Source organism: Hibiscus syriacus, unplaced genomic scaffold, assembly GCF_006381635.1.
Source record: "Hibiscus syriacus cultivar Baekdansim isolate YM2019G1 unplaced genomic scaffold, ASM638163v2 tig00110006_pilon, whole genome shotgun sequence".
In the NCBI taxonomy this organism is placed as follows: Eukaryota; Viridiplantae; Streptophyta; class Magnoliopsida; order Malvales; family Malvaceae; genus Hibiscus; species Hibiscus syriacus.
The window spans coordinates 199,736-218,356 of NW_024062558.1; the positions used below are offsets into that span (position 1 = coordinate 199,736).

The window sequence follows — 18,621 nt, forward strand, 5'->3', positions numbered from 1 at the left end:
GTATAGAGGAAAAAGAAAATATTAATGCACTTAGAATACAATTGCCCTGCTTCATCACTAGCAATCCTTTATATATAGATTGTAAGTGACTATTAGAATAGTCAAAACTATTGGTGACACATTTTTCATCATACATGGTCATTTCTATTCATCATGAACATATTCATTCATGATGAATGGTCACATACATTCATTATAATGGATTGATGAAAATATACATTTATTTAAATTATAATATTCAACAAGGAGATGACAGATGAGTGACTATTCGACGACGATAACAGTTGTAGATAATAGAAGTTTGAAATTGAAGATTTTTAGATTTTAAGAAATTTGGAGTTTTATTTTATATATATATATATATATAATTTTAAGTTTTTTAAAATTAAATTTTCGAAAATTTATAAAATTGCTTCATGTGTCAACAATGATGAACGGATTTTTTAATGGTTGTTAATGGTCAGTCACGAGCAGAGCGAGTACCTATCGACTTGACACCCTAAAATTTTCTAAAAAAAATCTATATAAATTTAATTTATATAATATAAAGAAAAAATGACACCCTTTAAAAAGTGGGTCTCACATTTTTAAAAATATTAATCAAAAAATTAAAGATTAGAAAAATAGGTCCTACACACAAAAGTTAACCGTCATTTTCTCAACAACAAAAAAATTACTTTTAAAAATTGAAGTCTACCCCTCCTCTACCTCACTTTGACCCAACCTTTTCATTTTATATAACATGTAATAATAAAAAAAAATTAAAACTCCATTCTCAAGTTTTCAGTCCCATGAAACTCACCCCTTTCTTCCACATTTTCTCTCTCTCTAAGAACCCTAACCCACAATCTTCATCCTTTGATAGCATAATAATATATTTAGATTTGTAATATTTTAACAATTTTCAAGGAGAAAGACGAATCAAATCATATTCTAGCATCAAAGTAAAACTAATTAAATTTATTTTTTGTTTTCTTTGAGCTTTCAATGTTTCAATAGTTTTAAAATTATTAATTGATATTGATAATGATTTTATGTTTTTAATGTTTGGAATTATTAAAGATATTAGGTTGATTTTAAATTTTGAGATAATTGTTGTTATTGTCTATGATAGGTTAATAAGTTCATTGTTTTCATTTGAAGAGTTGCATTAACACTATGTAATTTTTATTTATTACGACAATGCATATCCACTATTTTTAATGTTTGTTTCATTCTATACTTTTATGAATAATGTAAATTGAAATTTTGTTTATTACAACTTGCAAGAAAGTATATGGGTAATGTAAATTTATTTTATAATTGTTTAACATGAATGGAGAAATATTTTAAAAGGAAATTAACTTCTGATGTAAAAGAATAACAACAAGAAAAAATAGTGAATGCCCAAAGTGAGATACAAACCAATTCGGAAAAATGTGAAGAAAATCATGTTGTGTTTAATCTAGAAAATCTTCCAACGGATTCAATGTTGAAGATTAAGATTGCAGATTATCATCCAAATGATAGGGACAATCTAAGAATAGCATATTTGCAAAAAAGGACCTTTTCAACTTCGCAGTCACAACTTCTCAAAAAGAATCGTTGCAGGAGTGAAACGAAGATTTCCAACTTCTTGGTTCAAGACTATGGAAATTAGCTAGAGTATAGTATTGAAAAAGATGTATTTTGCTTATGTTGTTATCTTTTTACTAACCTAAACAAGCGAGATGGTTGTGCATTTGAAATTGGTGGATTCAACAATTGGAACAAAAAAATATAGATTGGATTTTCATGTTGGAGGCGTAAATAGTTCTCATAATATAGCCATGAGAAATTGTGACGACTTAATGAATCAAAGACAACACATTGATACGACTTTGTTAAGGCAATCAAATGAAGCTCGTAGTTGAATCAAAGACAACACATTGATACGACTTTGTTAAGGCAATCAAATGAAGCTCGTAGTTGTTATCGAATGAGATTTAATGATTATGTTGATTGTGCTCGATTTCCTTTAAGACAAGGTCTAGCATTATGAAGACATGATGAGTCTAGCAATTCAATCAATCAAGTTAACTTTCTTGAACTTCTTAAGTTTATTGGTGATCATAATGAAGTGATAAACAAAGTTATTCTAAAAATGCTCCACAAAGCCATTGCTTAACTTCTCTAGATATTCAAAAAGATATTGCACATGCCGCTGCAATTGAAACAACAAATGCCATAGTTGAAAATCTTCAAGATGAGTTATTTTATTTATTGGTAGATGATTCACGTGATGTATCAAATAAATAAAAAATTGGGATTATTCTATAATATGTGAATGAAATGGGATGTGTTTTAGAAAGATTTTTGGGAATTGTCCATGTCGGAGATACTACTACTTTATCGCTTAAAGTAGAAATTGATGCATTACTGGCTAAATTTGGATTAAGCGCATCAAGAATTCGAGGGCAAGGATATGATGGTGCTAGTAACATGAAAGGGGAGTTAAATGGTTTGAAAAGTATGATTTTAAGAGAAAATCAATCAGTTTTTTACTTTCATTACTTCTCACAATTAGCATTGGTTGCAGTAGCGAAACATCAAATTCAGATAGCATCTCTTTTCAGCTCGATAGCTTCCTTAATAAATGTTGTTGTGCGCTCTTACAAACGACATGATATGCTTCACGAATTACAGTTTTTTGAATTTCAAAAAGTTTTGCTCAATTCTGAAATTTGTTCTCGATGAGGATTAAATCAAGAAAGAACTTTTGTTCAACTAGGATGTACTTATTGGGGATCACATTATGGTATGCTTCTAAGTATAATCAGCATGTTCAATTCAATAGTTGATATTCTTGAAATTATTATAGATGATGGATTACGATCAGAACAAAAAACAGAAGATAATACTTTGTTAGATTTGATACAATCATTTGAATTTATTTTTCCTTGCATTTAACGAGACAGGTGTTGGAAATCATAAATGAATTGTCAAAAGCACTTGAAAGAAAATATCAAGATATTATTAATTTCATGTCATTTGTAAGGATTCCAAAAGAACAATTATACAAGGTTCGAGAAGATGGATGGGCTTCATTGCTTTTTGAGGTATCATCATTTTGTCAAAAACATGAGATTGATGTCTCTAATATGGATGATGAATTTATTATCAAAGGGAGATCGCAGAGAAAAGCTCACAAAGTAACAAATATATACCACTATCGCATGGAGTAATTTTATACCGTTATAGACATGCAACTTGAAGAGCTTAACAATCATTTTAGTGAAGCAAATACAGAGTCGTTGGTATGTTTATCTTGCATATACCCAAATGATGGTTTTGCATCTTTTAACAAAAAGAAGTTGATTCATATTGGTTAAATTTATTCCTCTAATTTTTCTACCATTGAAGTTCTTACTCTTGATAACCAATTGGAGCCATACATCATTGACATGTGTTCAAACAAAGAGTTCTCAAATCTAAAAGACATTCAAGACTTTGCTATGAAAATGGTTGATACAAAAAAATATTGTTTATCCTTTGGTATATTTTTTGGTGAAGTTTGCATTGATTTTGCTTGTTGCTACGACAAGTGTGGAAAGAACATTTTTTGCAATGAAGATTGTAAAAATCGCTTGTGAAATCGAATTGGAGATCAATGGATGAATGATTGTTTGGTTACATATGTTAAGAAAGATTTCTAATAGTATCGACAAGGGAAAAATAATTTAACGATTTCAAAACATGAGAAGCATCGTGGAAAATTGTAAGAAAAAGGTATGATCAATTGTTGAATTTTATTTGATTTTTTTTCTTTTAGGGGAATGTCTAAGGGACGATAGCTTAATTTAAGACTAAGGAAATGTGCAACCGAAAATGTAAAAAAAAAAAAAAAAAAAAAAAAAAAACTTAACATTTTGGTTAACCGCAACCTAAAATGTTATTTTTTAATATTTTTGGTTGGCAACCGGAAATGTTACATTCTTCATAATATTTTCGATTCAACTGTAAATGTTAAAAATTAACATTTCAGGTTGGGCTCAAGAAAAAATGTCAAGATTTTTTGAACATTTTCGGTTGGCAACCGGAAATGTTATCTTCTTCGTAACATTTTCGGCTCAACCGAAAATGTTAAAAAATTAACATTTTAGGTTGGGCTCAACAAAAAATTAAGATTTTTTTTAACATTGTCGGTTGCGCCTTTCCTTAGACTTAAATTAGGTCGTCGTACGACATAACTACCATTTCTTTTAATTACTGTTTTAATAGCTTTGTAATAGTCTTATGTTAGTTTAGTTATATTTTACATTAAATTTATTGAGTCTTAGTGTTATGCATTAACTTATATAATTTTATTTAGATACCGTAACTTAAAATTATGATACCGCAATTTAAAATTCCTAATTCCGCCCCTGATGATCATACATCTTAAATAATAACAGATGATGATCATACATCTTAAAGAAAAACAGAGAAAACATTAAGCACGTTAATAAAAAAAACTTTAAACAATTAAAGTGAATAAAAAATATAATTTCTACACTTACTTTTTAAGTAATCATTATATTTACCATAAATTCATTTGACTTTAACACGGCTATATAATTGACTCACTTTTTTGACTCGTATATAAACTTCTTTAATATTGATTATCGAATATTAGTAAATGGGTTAATATGTTAGATACATACTGTTAATTGAATATAAGCTTTTCTAGTAAATGATTAATTGGAAATTATATTTTTTAACCCCTCCAAAATTTAGTGTTTATATCTCACCCCACCAAAATTATTGGCTTTCTCTGTGCTAATTGTATAGAAAATTACATATTGTTACTTATTGTATTAAATATAAATATTTACACATTAATAGAGTAAATCTTATTTTATGTTTACGGAGTATTAGTTCGATTATTATTGTTGTTGTAACATATAAGACATTATGAGTTTAAGTATATTTAAGTACGATTAGATTCAATGTAAGGGTTGGAGGGGTTACACACACTGTAGGTATTACAATTTGTACCTTTAAAATAGTTAATATTTTTTTCAAGTTTATATTTGATACACTATTAATATATAAATTTATATGTTGTTAATTAATCAAAAGATTTCACCTAATAAAAAATATAAATAATTATATTTAATTTTTAATGATTATACCATATTTTATCACATCCATATTGTAAGTGAAAGAAAATATTTTATATGAAAAATATATTTTTAAAACATTATTGAACGTAAAATGATAAATAATTTATATTTAAAACTATTATTGTTGTGTTTAATCCTTAAAAATGATTTTTAATTTATTTTATTGTCATGTACATATGCATAATTTTATTTTAAGAGAAGATGTCGACACCCGTTTTTATCCCGGCGAATTATTATTATTATTATTATTATTAATTATAATTTTTTATTTCTTTCAGGCTTTACAAACCCAACCGACCCAATATACCCAGACCCAAATGACCGCCGTCGTCGTCTCTTTTATCGTCGCTCCGACCACATGACAACCACCGTTTCAACTACCAATGTTATCATCTCTCTGTCGAGATTCACTAAATCAACAGCAAGGACAGAGAAACAAAGATAAATAACAAAACAACAAAAAAAAGGAAATGATTTCTCACCTGACAACCCTCACCCATGATTCGGCCGAACCAGTGAGATGGCCTCTGCAAAAATCTCCCCTAGCATGCAAACATGAGATAAAGAGGAGAGAAAAATCAGATCTGAAGGGGAGGCAGCAACTAAAAAAACAAAGTGGGCTTTTAGATTCAAAAAGAAGAAGAAGAAGAAGAAGAAGACAGGGTATACGGGTTTTAGGGAAGAAAATAAAAGAAGGAAAAAAAGGTTTTTTGATTTCATAAAAAAGGACGACAAAATAGAGAGAAAAAAAGAATTCGTTTTTTGTAAAAAAAGAAGAAGAAGAAAATCAAAAAGGAGTTCGAGTTCGAAAAAAAAGAGTGCAAGGGAGAGAGTTTACCTTGGTCTTCATTTCACCGGCAATGTAGGGCTCTGTCAAGCAACAAAGGTAGTTTTTTTTTATACTTTTGGGTTTGGTTTGGGGAGATTTAGGATGGGGGTTTGGATAAACAAGGTAAAAGGGGCCATCGGCCCCTCGTCGGGGTCGTTTAGGAGGGTGGCCGGAGAAGTGTTTCTCTCTATCTCTCTTTTGAGAATTTTGAAAGGAGAGTGTGTTTGAGAAGAAAGGGATGCGGCCAAGTAAATGAAATGGGGCTACGGTTAGCTGAAAATTGTAATGGGATATTTATATGATTCCCAAAACGGCGTCGTTTTAGGAAACTAAGGCAACCAGTCTTAGGCTCTGTGGGTTATTTTTGTAAGGGGTACTTCTTACTTTAATAAATTTCAATAGTCATCAATAGAGACCTTTATTTATTTTAATTTGGGTTTTAAGTTTCATGCGTGTGATATTTCAGTCTCCATGTTAATTTTATGGATTAGTTTTATATTTAGTCCCTGTTATTTTATGTTCTTTGTCTTTTGGCCCTTTATGCTTAGTTATTCATGTTTATGCTTGGTGATTCTATTTTGAACAATTAAGCATATATATATATATATATATATATATATATATATATTACTTAATATGTAGGGGTGTTCAAAATTCGGTTTTAACCGATCGAACCGAATTAGTTCGGTTAATTCGGTCGGCCACCGAATTAATTCGGTCGGGGAACGGTTAAGGATTTTTTTGGAATTCGGTTAACGGTTAATTCGGTTCGAAATCGGTTAATTAACCGAATTAACCTTTAAATATAATTATATTAAGAGGCACAATCTATTTAAAACCCATTTAAAACCCAAATCAATATTAATTAATTAAAATAATATCAAAACTAAATGCAAAATATTTGAATCAAATTAATTAGATATTATTTAAATTAATTGTAAATTGTTATTTTTAATTAAAAAAATATTAAATTCTAAAATTCTAAAAAAATTCGGTTAATTCAAAAATTAACTAAATTAACTGAAATTTATTCGGTTCGGTTAATATTTTCGAAAAAAAATTCGGTTCGGTTAACGGTTAAAGAGAAAAAAGTTCGGTTAATTCGAAAATGGTATTTCGGTCGGTTCGGCCACCGAATTAACCGAATGAACACCCCTATTAATATGTCAATATGTCACATGTTTTAAGCACTTTTTTTATATGTATATTACATGTAATGTTTGTGTGCTTCATTCCATGCATATACGTATATTTTAGGTATGTATTTTTTAGATTTTAATTTATGTTTGAATCTTAATTTTAGTCATTTGTTCATTTATTTTCAAGTTTATTCAAAGTTATTTACAAGATAATTTTTTAAAACTTTTATTTCCTCATTTTGCAAATTTGACCGCATTATGAATTTTTTTTTATTAATTTCCTTTAAAGTATACGCGATTGATGCATTTTGTTTTGGTATGAAATCAATTCATTCATGTAATTTTCTTCCTGTGTTTTCTTTCACTTTTATATATGTATACTTAATTAATTACTTATTGTTTATTATGTTAGATATTACCTTTAAGTTTGATGTTCTTTACTCTTCTTATATATTAAATTATAATTTTACTGGTCTAACTTAACTTTGAATTTAGGTTACTCGAGTTAGTTTAATTTGTAAATTTAATATCTCTTTAGAATTATTAGAATTAGTCCATGAACTTTTAAATTAGAGAATATTCATTTGGCCTTCACCTAAATTCTCTAGGGTTCATTTCATAATTCGGAGGTCTCTTACGGAAGCTGCTCTCAACCTAGTGTTGAGGGTAACCTACTATCTTACCTCCCCCTTACCCATATATATGGGAAAAAGGGACAGCCATTTTTTGTTATATATTTATGTTCGGTTCTACGCATTTTTTTATGTTTATTTGGTTTTTTTAGTTTATTTATTTATGCATTTTAATTTTATTTGGTTTTGCACTTTAGTTTTATGTACTGACGTTCAATTTACTTTCTCGTATTTAAATTTTTGTTAGATTGATTATTGCTATCTATAAATACTTGTTTTCTTATTTTATTTAATTTTTGGGGGTTTCTTGTTATTTATTTCTTTAGGTTTTTTATATTTAGTATGTTACTTTGATTTTGGGGGTTTACTTATTTATATTTCACTAAGGTATAAAGAATTAATTTTTACATATTTTTTATCTATGCATATGTTTACTATTAATTATTATATTAATGTATATACGATTGTGTATATAAATTTAGGGTTTAATTTGAATTAATTTGTAGAAGACCCTCATAAATATTTCTTGACTCGAATCAAAATAATTTAATTGTCGACACTCATTTTTTCATCTCGTCTTTTAATATTTTATTATTATTATTATTATTAATTATTATTGTATTTTACATTTGCAAGCCCAATTTACAAACTCAGATTACAACAAATCCCGGAGCCTAGAAAATCAACTCGAATACCCGAAGACCTGAACCAGTCCCGAATTTGAACTCTAAATTAACACCAAGCCGCCAACAGTCCTTCCAGTTTCCAGTCGATGCCACGACCGAGCCGAGACCTCAGCCGAATCCAGCTGCCGTCGCCAACCTATTATGAGCTGCCACCATTGAAATCATCTGCACAAATCATCCACAGTGGCCAAATCAACACCAAAGTAAAGAAAGCAATTTAATCCCGAAAATTTCGGGATTTCACTTTACCTGCTCCAATCAAAATCTCACCAAATCAGAGAAAAATCACTCACCTATTCTCACCTAAAGCTATCAACATGCAACAAAAGGACAGAAAACTAGCTGAAGAAAGAAGAAATAAATAAGGGGGTCTCGTCCATGAAAGGAAGGGGGAATAACAAAGGAGAGATTGAGATTTTTGAGGGAAACAAATTGTAAACTGGGGGGCTTCACCTTCGAAACAGAAAAAATGTAAGCAGAGGAGTTTCCTCTGATTCTTGTCGATAAGAACAAGTAATGCAAAAGGGGTTTTCTTTATTTCTTTCAAAGTTTATATAGTAAATCTGTATTTTCTTCGTGTGCTTGTTTATATCATTTTGAAACTCAAAATAAAAGTGAGAGGTTGGGTTTACCTTCGGGTATGTGTGTCGTTACCACCAGAGAGTGGTGTTTTTGTTGAAGTATGGAATAAATAGTCGGGTTAATGTTCCTAAAAAACAGAAAATAAAGTCAGTGGGCATCTTGAAATCCATTTGTTTAGGAGATTAAGGAAAAAAAAAAAAAAGATTTTAGTATATTACCTTACTCACTGGAGATACTGCCATTGATTTCGTCGGCATAGAGAATGGAGGTTGTCGAGAGAGTGAAGCCGAAAGACCAAGGAATCTTTTTTGTGAGGCTTTTACAGTCCTGTTTGTGTGTCTTGGACCTTAGATCGGAGGTTAGTATGGCAAGGCGAGGGCTGTGGTGAGTTTGGGTGTCGGTTTGGGTCACTATACTGCTATGTTTGAAGGTCGGGATTAAAGGTTGAAGGCCTCGAGTCTTCTCGACCATGAAGAAGGCTGGGGAGAGGAAGAGAGATGGGTTAAAACGGCGCAGAGGAGAGTAAATGAGGAATAGGGTTTGTTTAATTACCAAAACGATAATGTTTCAATATATGTTAACTTGCGTTTTGTGAAGGGAGGAGTAAACTATGCAACTAATTCTTGAGTTTCGAGGTGTTCTGTACGGATCATCTCATTTCCTTTTTTTACTCATCTAGTCATCAAATCGAATGTTTGCATGTTAATTTAGTCTCTTTTTGTGCACATTTAATTTTAGTCTTGAATGTTATTATATTAATTGTTGTTATTTTAGACATTAGACCTTTAAGTTTTTGCATGTTACATTTTAGACTTCAATTCGGGTTTTTTTATGCTTTTAATTTAGTCTATGTATTTTATGCACTTTTAATTTTATTATAAATAGTAAATTTCTGTTCAATATGATTTAGCCATTAGTTTAATATGTATAGCAATTTTTTTTAGTTGGTATGTTATTTTTCATTTTTTGTATTTAAGTCATTTGTATATTGCATATTAATATTATATATATAATATATATATATATGTTATAATGTGTAGTCATAAAATATTATATATTTGGTTTGGTATTAAAATATTATTGCATGATAATTTTTCATATATTATTTATTAATTAGATAATCATAATATTTGTTTAATATTCTCATGAGCATTACTTGACTCAAACTGAAATAAATTGACTAAGGGTAATATTCGATCATTTTAAAATTATCAAAAGAAACTTTCTAATACGTGAATATTTAATCCATTTTAATATATAACATTAAGTATTAATGCTAGAACTTATATTTTAGATTTGAGCTCCTAGGTTCTTAATTTTTCATAATTTGAAACTTTAAGTTAGAAAATGCCTTAATTTACTTTTAGTTTAATTAGGACAAATAAAATTTTGTTTGATTGCATTGTTTTTACAAATCTAAGGCACTGTTCACTTATTAAGGAATTAATAATATATCTCTCGCGATCGTGCTCAGGGGGTGACTACTGGTAATTCTCTGAATAAGTCAACATCCTTTTCAAAACCGCATCATGTTTTTTAAAAATAAGGCAATATTCGGTTATTAGGCACAATAGCTAATCTCCCGCATTTACGCTCGGGGGCGAATGCTATCGGTCTCAATAAACGAATACCCTTTCAACTTTTCATCCTTAATGATTTTTAAATTAAATAAAGATCGAACTCTAAATTTCTGATTTTAAATATAGGGTAATCAACTAGGTATCAATTTTTGGGCGCTTGTGGGGGTGCTAATCCTTCCCCACGCTTAATCGACTCACGAACCGGATTTCTGGATTTTTGTAGACCTCAAAACTCGATATTTTATTAAAACAAAATTTTATTAAAATCATCAGGTTTTTACAGTGTTCCAATCTCACCTTAAATGATTGGTGGCGACTCATTCACCTTATAAAATGATTTTTCAAATAGAAAACCCCAAGTCGGTATCGATCTATTCCCCCTCCGGGCGAAAGACGGTTACGACATTGACTAAGGGTGATATTCATTCATTTTAAGATTGTCGTGAAGTTTTGTTTTTTTAAACAAATTGAGAGTCGAGTCACGAGTTGGTTACCCTATATTTATTATTTGGAAATTATGAGTTCGATCTTGTTTAATTTATGGTTCATTATGTTATTTCAAAAAAAATTCTCTGATTAATGCTTATACTTCTGTGAAATATTTAGAATTGTTGCATATCATAGCTCTAAACCCGAGCTTAATCCCGGTTTACCTAAGTAGAGAGAAACGTCACACCTCACGAGGAGCATTGGGCTTCCTTGTGTGGGTCTGACAAAGTATCTCTGGAAAACACCCTAAGTTGCCTATCCGCATATCAGTTCCGAGGTACGCTTTTAGTGGTGTGATCCCCTGAGCTGAACCCGATTCGCAAGTCTGTAATGGGCCAGAATTAGGGCAACCTTAGCAGGTTGTAAAAATAGCTTGGGAACATTCGCTAGAACCTAGCCTCATATAGAGAATTTAATAAGCTTACCTCGCTAGAGCCATGTGGTTAACCTAAGAGAACTAGAAAGTATGTGGTTAGGACCATTAATTTCCTTTGTATGCTTTATTTTTTTTAGTCTCAACTTTAATTCATATTTAAGATTTTTTTGATTAGTTATTTCAACTAACTTGATTATTGTTGTCTTGTTTCTACTAACATTGATTTTATTTTGTATGCTCTTATTTCATTTTTGCGTGTATCATTTTCATATCACATCATTTCATAAACGGTATTGATTCTCAGATTACCTAGTTATTATAAAAAGAGCTTAAAGCAGCAATGTCTTCCGATGGGACTGAGAATGCAATCAGTGTTCAGACTTGGTCTGAGTACGGGCAGACGCAATTCAGAGACAGCCTTGTAACTACCGAAGAATCAGTTTTGCCAGAGAAGGTAATTATCCGAGCCCTGTAGCATGCTCAGAGATTGATAGAGCAAAGAGATAAGGCTAATTAGGAATTGGCGCAGAGGCGAGCACAAATTGAGCAGCTCGAAGCACATCTGTTTAGTTTGGATGTCAGAACCCTTACAAACAACAATGGGTTTCATCTTCAAAAAGAAAATAAGATGTTAAAAAGAGGATAATAGAGCTAGAGGGAGCAGGGTTGATCCACTCATCCGCACAATAGATAGCCAGACTGGAAAATGAGGCCTTAAAAGCTATCTTCCTGAACTAGAAGTTACAGTACATAAATGGCATCAACAAATTCAACAGTTAGAGGAGAGTTGACCATGGACTAATCCAGAACTTGGAATCGCGCTATGACAGGCTCAAGATACTATTCAAAGATAACATGAAACAATGGAGAGAGCCGTGAATCAGGTTAATGGTGTTGCTCATCAAGTCTACGAATTATCTGAAGAAGCGACAACCTTAAGAATTTTCTTGATCCAGAGAAAAAACGACGCATCATGGGATTGATGATAGAGCTCGAGAGATTAGCGAATAGGGCAAGATTCTACGTTTAAGTTTTCATGTTGATTTACTCTCTTTGCCTAAGTGCTTAGACATTGTGTGTTGTTGAGTACTTTTTGTATAAACTAAGTTATTTTGGAATCAATAACGGGTTGCATTTGCATCTCGCATTTTTGAACACCCATTTTGCATTTGCATTTGGCATCCACATTTGCATTCATATTACTCTAATTTAAGCATTTTTACATGCAACAATCATGAAAATGTGAGAGTAACTCGTGAAAGATACTGTGACAGAAGCTCTGAAAGTAAATTAAAGTTACCCGGGGCGTGTTTCTGAAAAGATAGAAAATAATGAATGAGATATTGGCACGAGTTGGTAGGATCGAGAGAATTTTGGAGCAACTCGTAAGGACGCAACAGGAGATGATCGATCAAACAAGAAGGTTCCAAAATGAATCAAGAGAACAGATGGCCAAATTAATGAAGATGATGAATGTCGTGATCTATGGAGAGAAGCCACTAGAAGATACAGTCGTAAACGCTTTGAATGGGATTGTGAATGCCAGTGGTGGAATCGAAATGACAGTAACATGTAATCAAGAACCCGTTAAGGAGCAAGATATCTCAAGCCAACTCTAAAAATCAGATGTGGTCGAAAAAGGACCAACAATGAATGAAGAAGATAAGCTTTTCTCAAAGAGGAGTGGCATAGAAGATGACCGAGTGCTGGTCAAGAAAGCTAAGAATGATCAATCTCTCGTGTTATCATAGGGAGTAGATAAGAAGAAAAAGAAAGTATAAGGTTTTCAGTTCCCTCCCTTCTACTTTTCGTGTAAAGAATTGCGTTAAAAATGTTCACATCCGGGTTGATTACGCCGTGATATGCCCCGGCCACAGTGGCCTCCGAATGAAAAGTGGACCTATAAAGAGGTTCCCTGGATAAAACAGACTGGAGCCCCAGATTGTTCAGTTAAGGTTCCTAGCAACCTTAAGGAAAAGTTCCAGGATCCTTTAGAGCAAGAAATTCAAAGGTGCAAGGTAGAAGATAAAGGGGTTAAGGTTTAATGCTCAGAAATCGTCGTTCCAATAGAGATTAGTGCAGCCAAATCTGATGAAGAACACATGGTGCAAGAAGATGGGAAAGAAAATCAAAGCAAAAGGGCTCCAATGAATGTAATTCGTGACTGACCCACAGGTTTAAGAATGATTTGGGTAGATACAACCCTAGAAACTCCTCAAACACCTATATCAGATTTCTTGATGATAAGTGGGGCTCTGGAAAGATTAGAGAGTCTGATGAATACTCCACCAATCACAGCTGTAATAAATGCTCAGAATCAGGCAAAAACTATCGTCACCAAGGAGAATCGCTTTGGATTTGGACTCAATTTCTAACCAGGGAAGAAAAAGCTGAAGGCGCAAGAAGAAGAGAGAAATGCCAACCTAAAAGGAGAGGGTAGTCTTTCAGAGAATACGAAGAATATTTTCTAGTTTAGGAATGTTAATGCTGAACCACAGTTGTTGGATGTAACCGAGGAAGAAGATCCAATTGAGGATCCAAAATAGGATGCTTGAAGATGACGAGAATGAAATTTATGATTGGTATATGGCCTTGTTTTCCATCAAACAATTGGACTACGAAGGATCTTCTTGTAGTTTTTGGGTGAAGTTTAAAGTAATATTCGGAATTAACCCTTATGCTTTTTTTCGCGAGCATTGAGGAATTTTTTGTGAGGGATGCTATGTTAATTGTACTTTTCGGCAATTAAATATGTTTTCATTTATTTTTCAAAGGGCAATTATTTTATACATTCTCATTATTTACATTCTTTATCATTTTTGACACTTCTATTATTATTAGTATTCTTTTGTCCATCCCATACAAACATTTATCACTTTTTTTAAATGTATATATTCGTTCCAAATTTTCTTGGCAGGTGTCTCAATCGTTAATAACATGAATGTTTCTGGATTCTAATCATGAGATAAAATTCGAGCAGCTTGTGTTTAGAAGAAGCATATGAGTGCAAAAATAAGGCAGAATATGAGGTTTCTAAGAATTATTTAGGCTGAAGGAAAAACAAAGTAATCAGGTCTTATATAGTGGACAAGAAGTTGAGATTCCGAATCTGAGAACAAAAGAGAAAAGAGACAGTTAAAGATTTGCAATACTTCGTCAAGATCATCTTTTCCTAGTTTTATCAAGCATAACATGATTGGATATAGAGGTGGTAGTACACAAGTTCCTGATAGTTTGTTAATCCTCTATTTAACAACCTTCGAAAGTCCATTAAGATGAGTGGTGGGGGGAACATAACAATTCCAGAAAATGGGAGACTCGTCCAGTACTAGGGGCAAGAAGCTCACCAATTACGAGACCTGATAATCGTTGATCCAGAAGTCATAAGTTGATCAAAGATACAAATAATACATGTTTCCTTTTTACTTGGTGAATATCCAAATATGTTCCCCTAAAGTGATTGATGGAGTCACCAACTCTGACAGACAAACCAGTGACTGAAAATATTGTTTGACCTAATATGTAAGTCAAAAAGCAGCTAAAGGAAGTGTTGTAGCTGATTTCTTTGCAAGTAGGGCTTCTGAAAAGTATGAACCACTGAACTTTGATTTTCCAGACGAAGATTTAATGGTTGTTTCAACAGATGAGTCAGTTTCCTCTACTAATGAATAGTGGAAGATGAATTTCGATGGTGCCTCGAATGCCTTGGGGCACGGGATTAGGGCAATTTTCGTATCACTTGGTGGACAACACTATCCTTTCACAGCCGATTGAATTTTGATTGCACAAATAACATGACCAACTATGAAGCATGTATTTTGGGTCCTAGAGCTCATAAAAGAATTCGAGAGGGTGACGTTCCATTGCCTCCCTAGAAAAGAGAATCAAATGGCGGATGCTCTGGCCACCTTGGCAGCAGCCATCAAAGTCAATGAATATTCAAACATGATGCCTATTACGATGCAATCTTACAGGTATCCAGCCCATTGCTATAGCATAGAAGAGGAAAATGATGGAAATTCCTGGTATTATGACATCCTGCAATACATTAAATATCAAAGCTACCCTGAGTATGCTACTGAGAATGAAAAAAAAACTATTCAAAGAATGGTGGCAGGATATGTACTTGATGGTGATATCTTGTACAAGAAGAGTCATGATCAGGTCTTGTTGCAATATGTGGATGCCAAAGAAGCTAGAATGATCATTGAAGAAGTGCATGAATAAGTACGTGGTACCCATGCTAATGGACATGCAATGACTAAACAAATAATGAGATTTAGATATTATTGGTCAACCCTGGAAACCGATTGTAGCAATTTCGTCAGAAAATGTCACAAATGCTAGATTTATGGAGATAAGCTCCACACCCCTCCTCATCCGTTGCACGTAATGACTGCTCAATGGCCATTCTCTATGTGGGGCATGGATGTCATTAGGCAAATTTCACCCAAAGCTTCTAATGGCCATCGTTTCATATTTGTGGCAATAGACTACTTCACTAAGTTGGTAGAAGCGGCCTTCTATGCAAATGTCACTCAGTCAACAGTTTGTAAGTTCTTGAAGAAAGAAATTATTTGTTGGTATGGGCTACCAGAAAGAATCATCACCGATAATGCCTTGAATTTAAATAATAAGATGATGGAGTCAGTATGTAAACAATTCCAGATTAAACATCATAATTCCACCACTTATCGCCCAAAGATGAATGGAGCGGTAGAGACAACCAATAAGAACATTAAGAGGCTCATACAGAAAATAACTGAGGCTTATAGAGGCTAGCATGAGAAGCCACCATTCGCTCTATTTTCCTATCGAACTTCAGTGAGGACGTCCACTAGGGCAAGTCTGTTTTCTTTAGCTTATGGGATGGAGGTTGTGTTACCCATCGAGGTTGAGATTCCGTCACTACGGGTGTTGTCAGAGGTTAAACTGATGAACTAGAATGGGTGCAAACTAGGTATGACCAGTTGAATCTGGTTGAAGAGAAAAGACTGAACGCTATATTCCATGGGAAAATGTACCAAAACATATGATGAGGACACATAACAAAAAGGATCGCCCACGAGAGTTTCAGAAGGGAGATCTGGTGCTAAGAAAGATTTTGCCAATTCAAAAAGACTTTCGAGGAAAATGGATGCCAAATTGGAAAGGACCTTAAGGCTTTTTTGGAGGAGCTTTGATACTCACTGAGATGGATGGACCATAATTACCTAACCCCGTGAATGCTGACACAGTCAAGAAGTACTTCATCCAAAAAGGAAAAAACAAATAAAAAATAAAAACAATTAAAGAAAAAAAGAAAAAAGAATATTGAAAAGGGGCTCAATACGAGAATCCACCAAGATCGTTGTAAAGCTAAAAGAATGAATTGTGGTGAAAGGTTGAAAGGGTAACTCGAATACATTTTAATAGGCACCAGGCAAGTAAAACACCCACAAGAGTCTGATGTTTTGAAATGAGCTATTTTGGCAACATTTGCATTCTTCTAGACAGAAGCTTACCTCAAATTGTATCAAGTTAATTAGTTCAGGAACATTCATGTTGGTGATGCTTGAGGCATTTGAACTTATTTCTTATTTTTATTATGATTGCTATGATTTTGTAAAATTCCAATTTCATCATTTCAAACCCCAACTGTGTGCATTTATAAGTGTCTTATAAGTAGGTTAACATAGTTCAAAAGAAAACAAAAGATTTCTTGCTATTACTTTAAATTGATCTTTTTAAAGTGCATGAAATCTTAAGTAGCCCAAATTCTTGACACTCGTGTTCATTTGTTAAAGAGTGCATGCCAAGGATGATCTGCAATGATCTGTAAACTAAATTCATAACTATTTGATCTCTATCAAAAAAGTCTCTCTGAGGTATTTGGATCGGGGTAAAAAAACAAATTGATTTCTTGAGTGATGGAGATCTTATAAGTTGTTTCTTGGAGAAAAAGAATAGGTGATGCCAGAGTAATGAAGCATTCCTCAATCTGGAAAGTAGATAGTTTGGGAGATCAGAAGGACTGAGGAATGAAGCTTGTAACAGCCATTTGTAACATAGTCAGCAATCTATCAAGAAAATAATCACCCTATGGGAAAGGGGCATTTATCCTAGTGCATAGCAAAAATGCAAGAGTGCGACCAATCAAGAATAAGATGATCACTTTATTTGAAAAAAAGGCACACATTTCCTATCTCATAACAAAATGCAAGGCATTATGTTATAATGGTTGATCATTTCTTAAGCGTCCATGGCAACATGAAGAAAAGCCCTTAAGCTATTTGACAACACTCATGTTTAGTGACACCAAGTTGAGACCATTCAAGATTAAGATATGTTGGGCACAAAGGGAGCCATGAGTACCCACTCTGGGCATGACCAGAAACCCAAATTATGTTGGGATGACAAGATTCAGACCAAGAAGACATTGAGAATGAGCCTTACAATTTGAGGTGATGGGGCATTTTGAAGGCCTGTACCAGTGTAAGATAATGTTGGGGCACTAGTGAAGGCTTGTTTCAATTAGAAGTATTATCCTATGGAAAGATCATTGAACTGAACAAATAGTTCCAATGGGATAGAAATATATGAAGAGTAAAAATGGTGAAACAGTGACAGTGGAGTTTACTGTATATGATCATTTTGTCCATCATCAGTTGCATTATTCTTGTGATTTCATATGCATTAATGATGGCGAGCCAAAACATCCCACTTTAATTTCCATTAAGTTTTGGTATCCTTGTAATATCATACAAAAACTCTGAACACTATGCAAAGAGCTTCTCTGGTTGAAAGATATGGGCAAAAGCAACAGGAAATGATGAATGTGTTGACAAATGTTTCACGAACCAGTAAATATGATGTTGAACCAATGTTGCATTACCTAAGGTGGATGTTGTTTTCTACAACCCCAAGGTTAAAAAGGGGAAACAATGAAGATTTCTTTCCACAAAAGAGGTAATAGACTTTTAATAGCAAGAGACTAGTGGAACCAACTGAGGTTGAATGATAGGATGTTATTAGACCTCTCGACATGATATGATGTAAACAAGTTTTATTTGATATCTGATTAAATACGGTGACATGAAAATTTTGGATAGATCCTCCTTGTGACATGAGTCCAATCAGAATAGACGATGCTATCCCATTGATCTTTGTGGAGTTTGGCATATTCATATACATAGTCTCCAAAAT

General features: G+C 32.8%; 2 long non-coding RNA genes across 2 annotated transcripts; both read right to left on the reverse strand.

Moving 5' to 3' along the window:
• Positions 1 to 5,404: 5,404 nt before the first annotated feature.
• LOC120212204 lies at positions 5,405 to 6,201 on the reverse strand. The gene is made up of 3 exons (XR_005524673.1): positions 5,962 to 6,201; positions 5,606 to 5,665; positions 5,405 to 5,520 (listed from the first exon to the last, which is right to left on the reverse strand). It is a non-coding gene; the product is annotated as an uncharacterized LOC120212204 (long non-coding RNA).
• A 2,101-nt stretch (positions 6,202 to 8,302) lies between these two features.
• LOC120212201 lies at positions 8,303 to 9,519 on the reverse strand. Its single transcript, XR_005524670.1, has 3 exons — positions 9,210 to 9,519; positions 9,042 to 9,118; positions 8,303 to 8,574 (listed from the first exon to the last, which is right to left on the reverse strand). It is a non-coding gene; the product is annotated as an uncharacterized LOC120212201 (long non-coding RNA).
• Between the last annotated feature and the right edge of the window lie 9,102 nt (positions 9,520 to 18,621).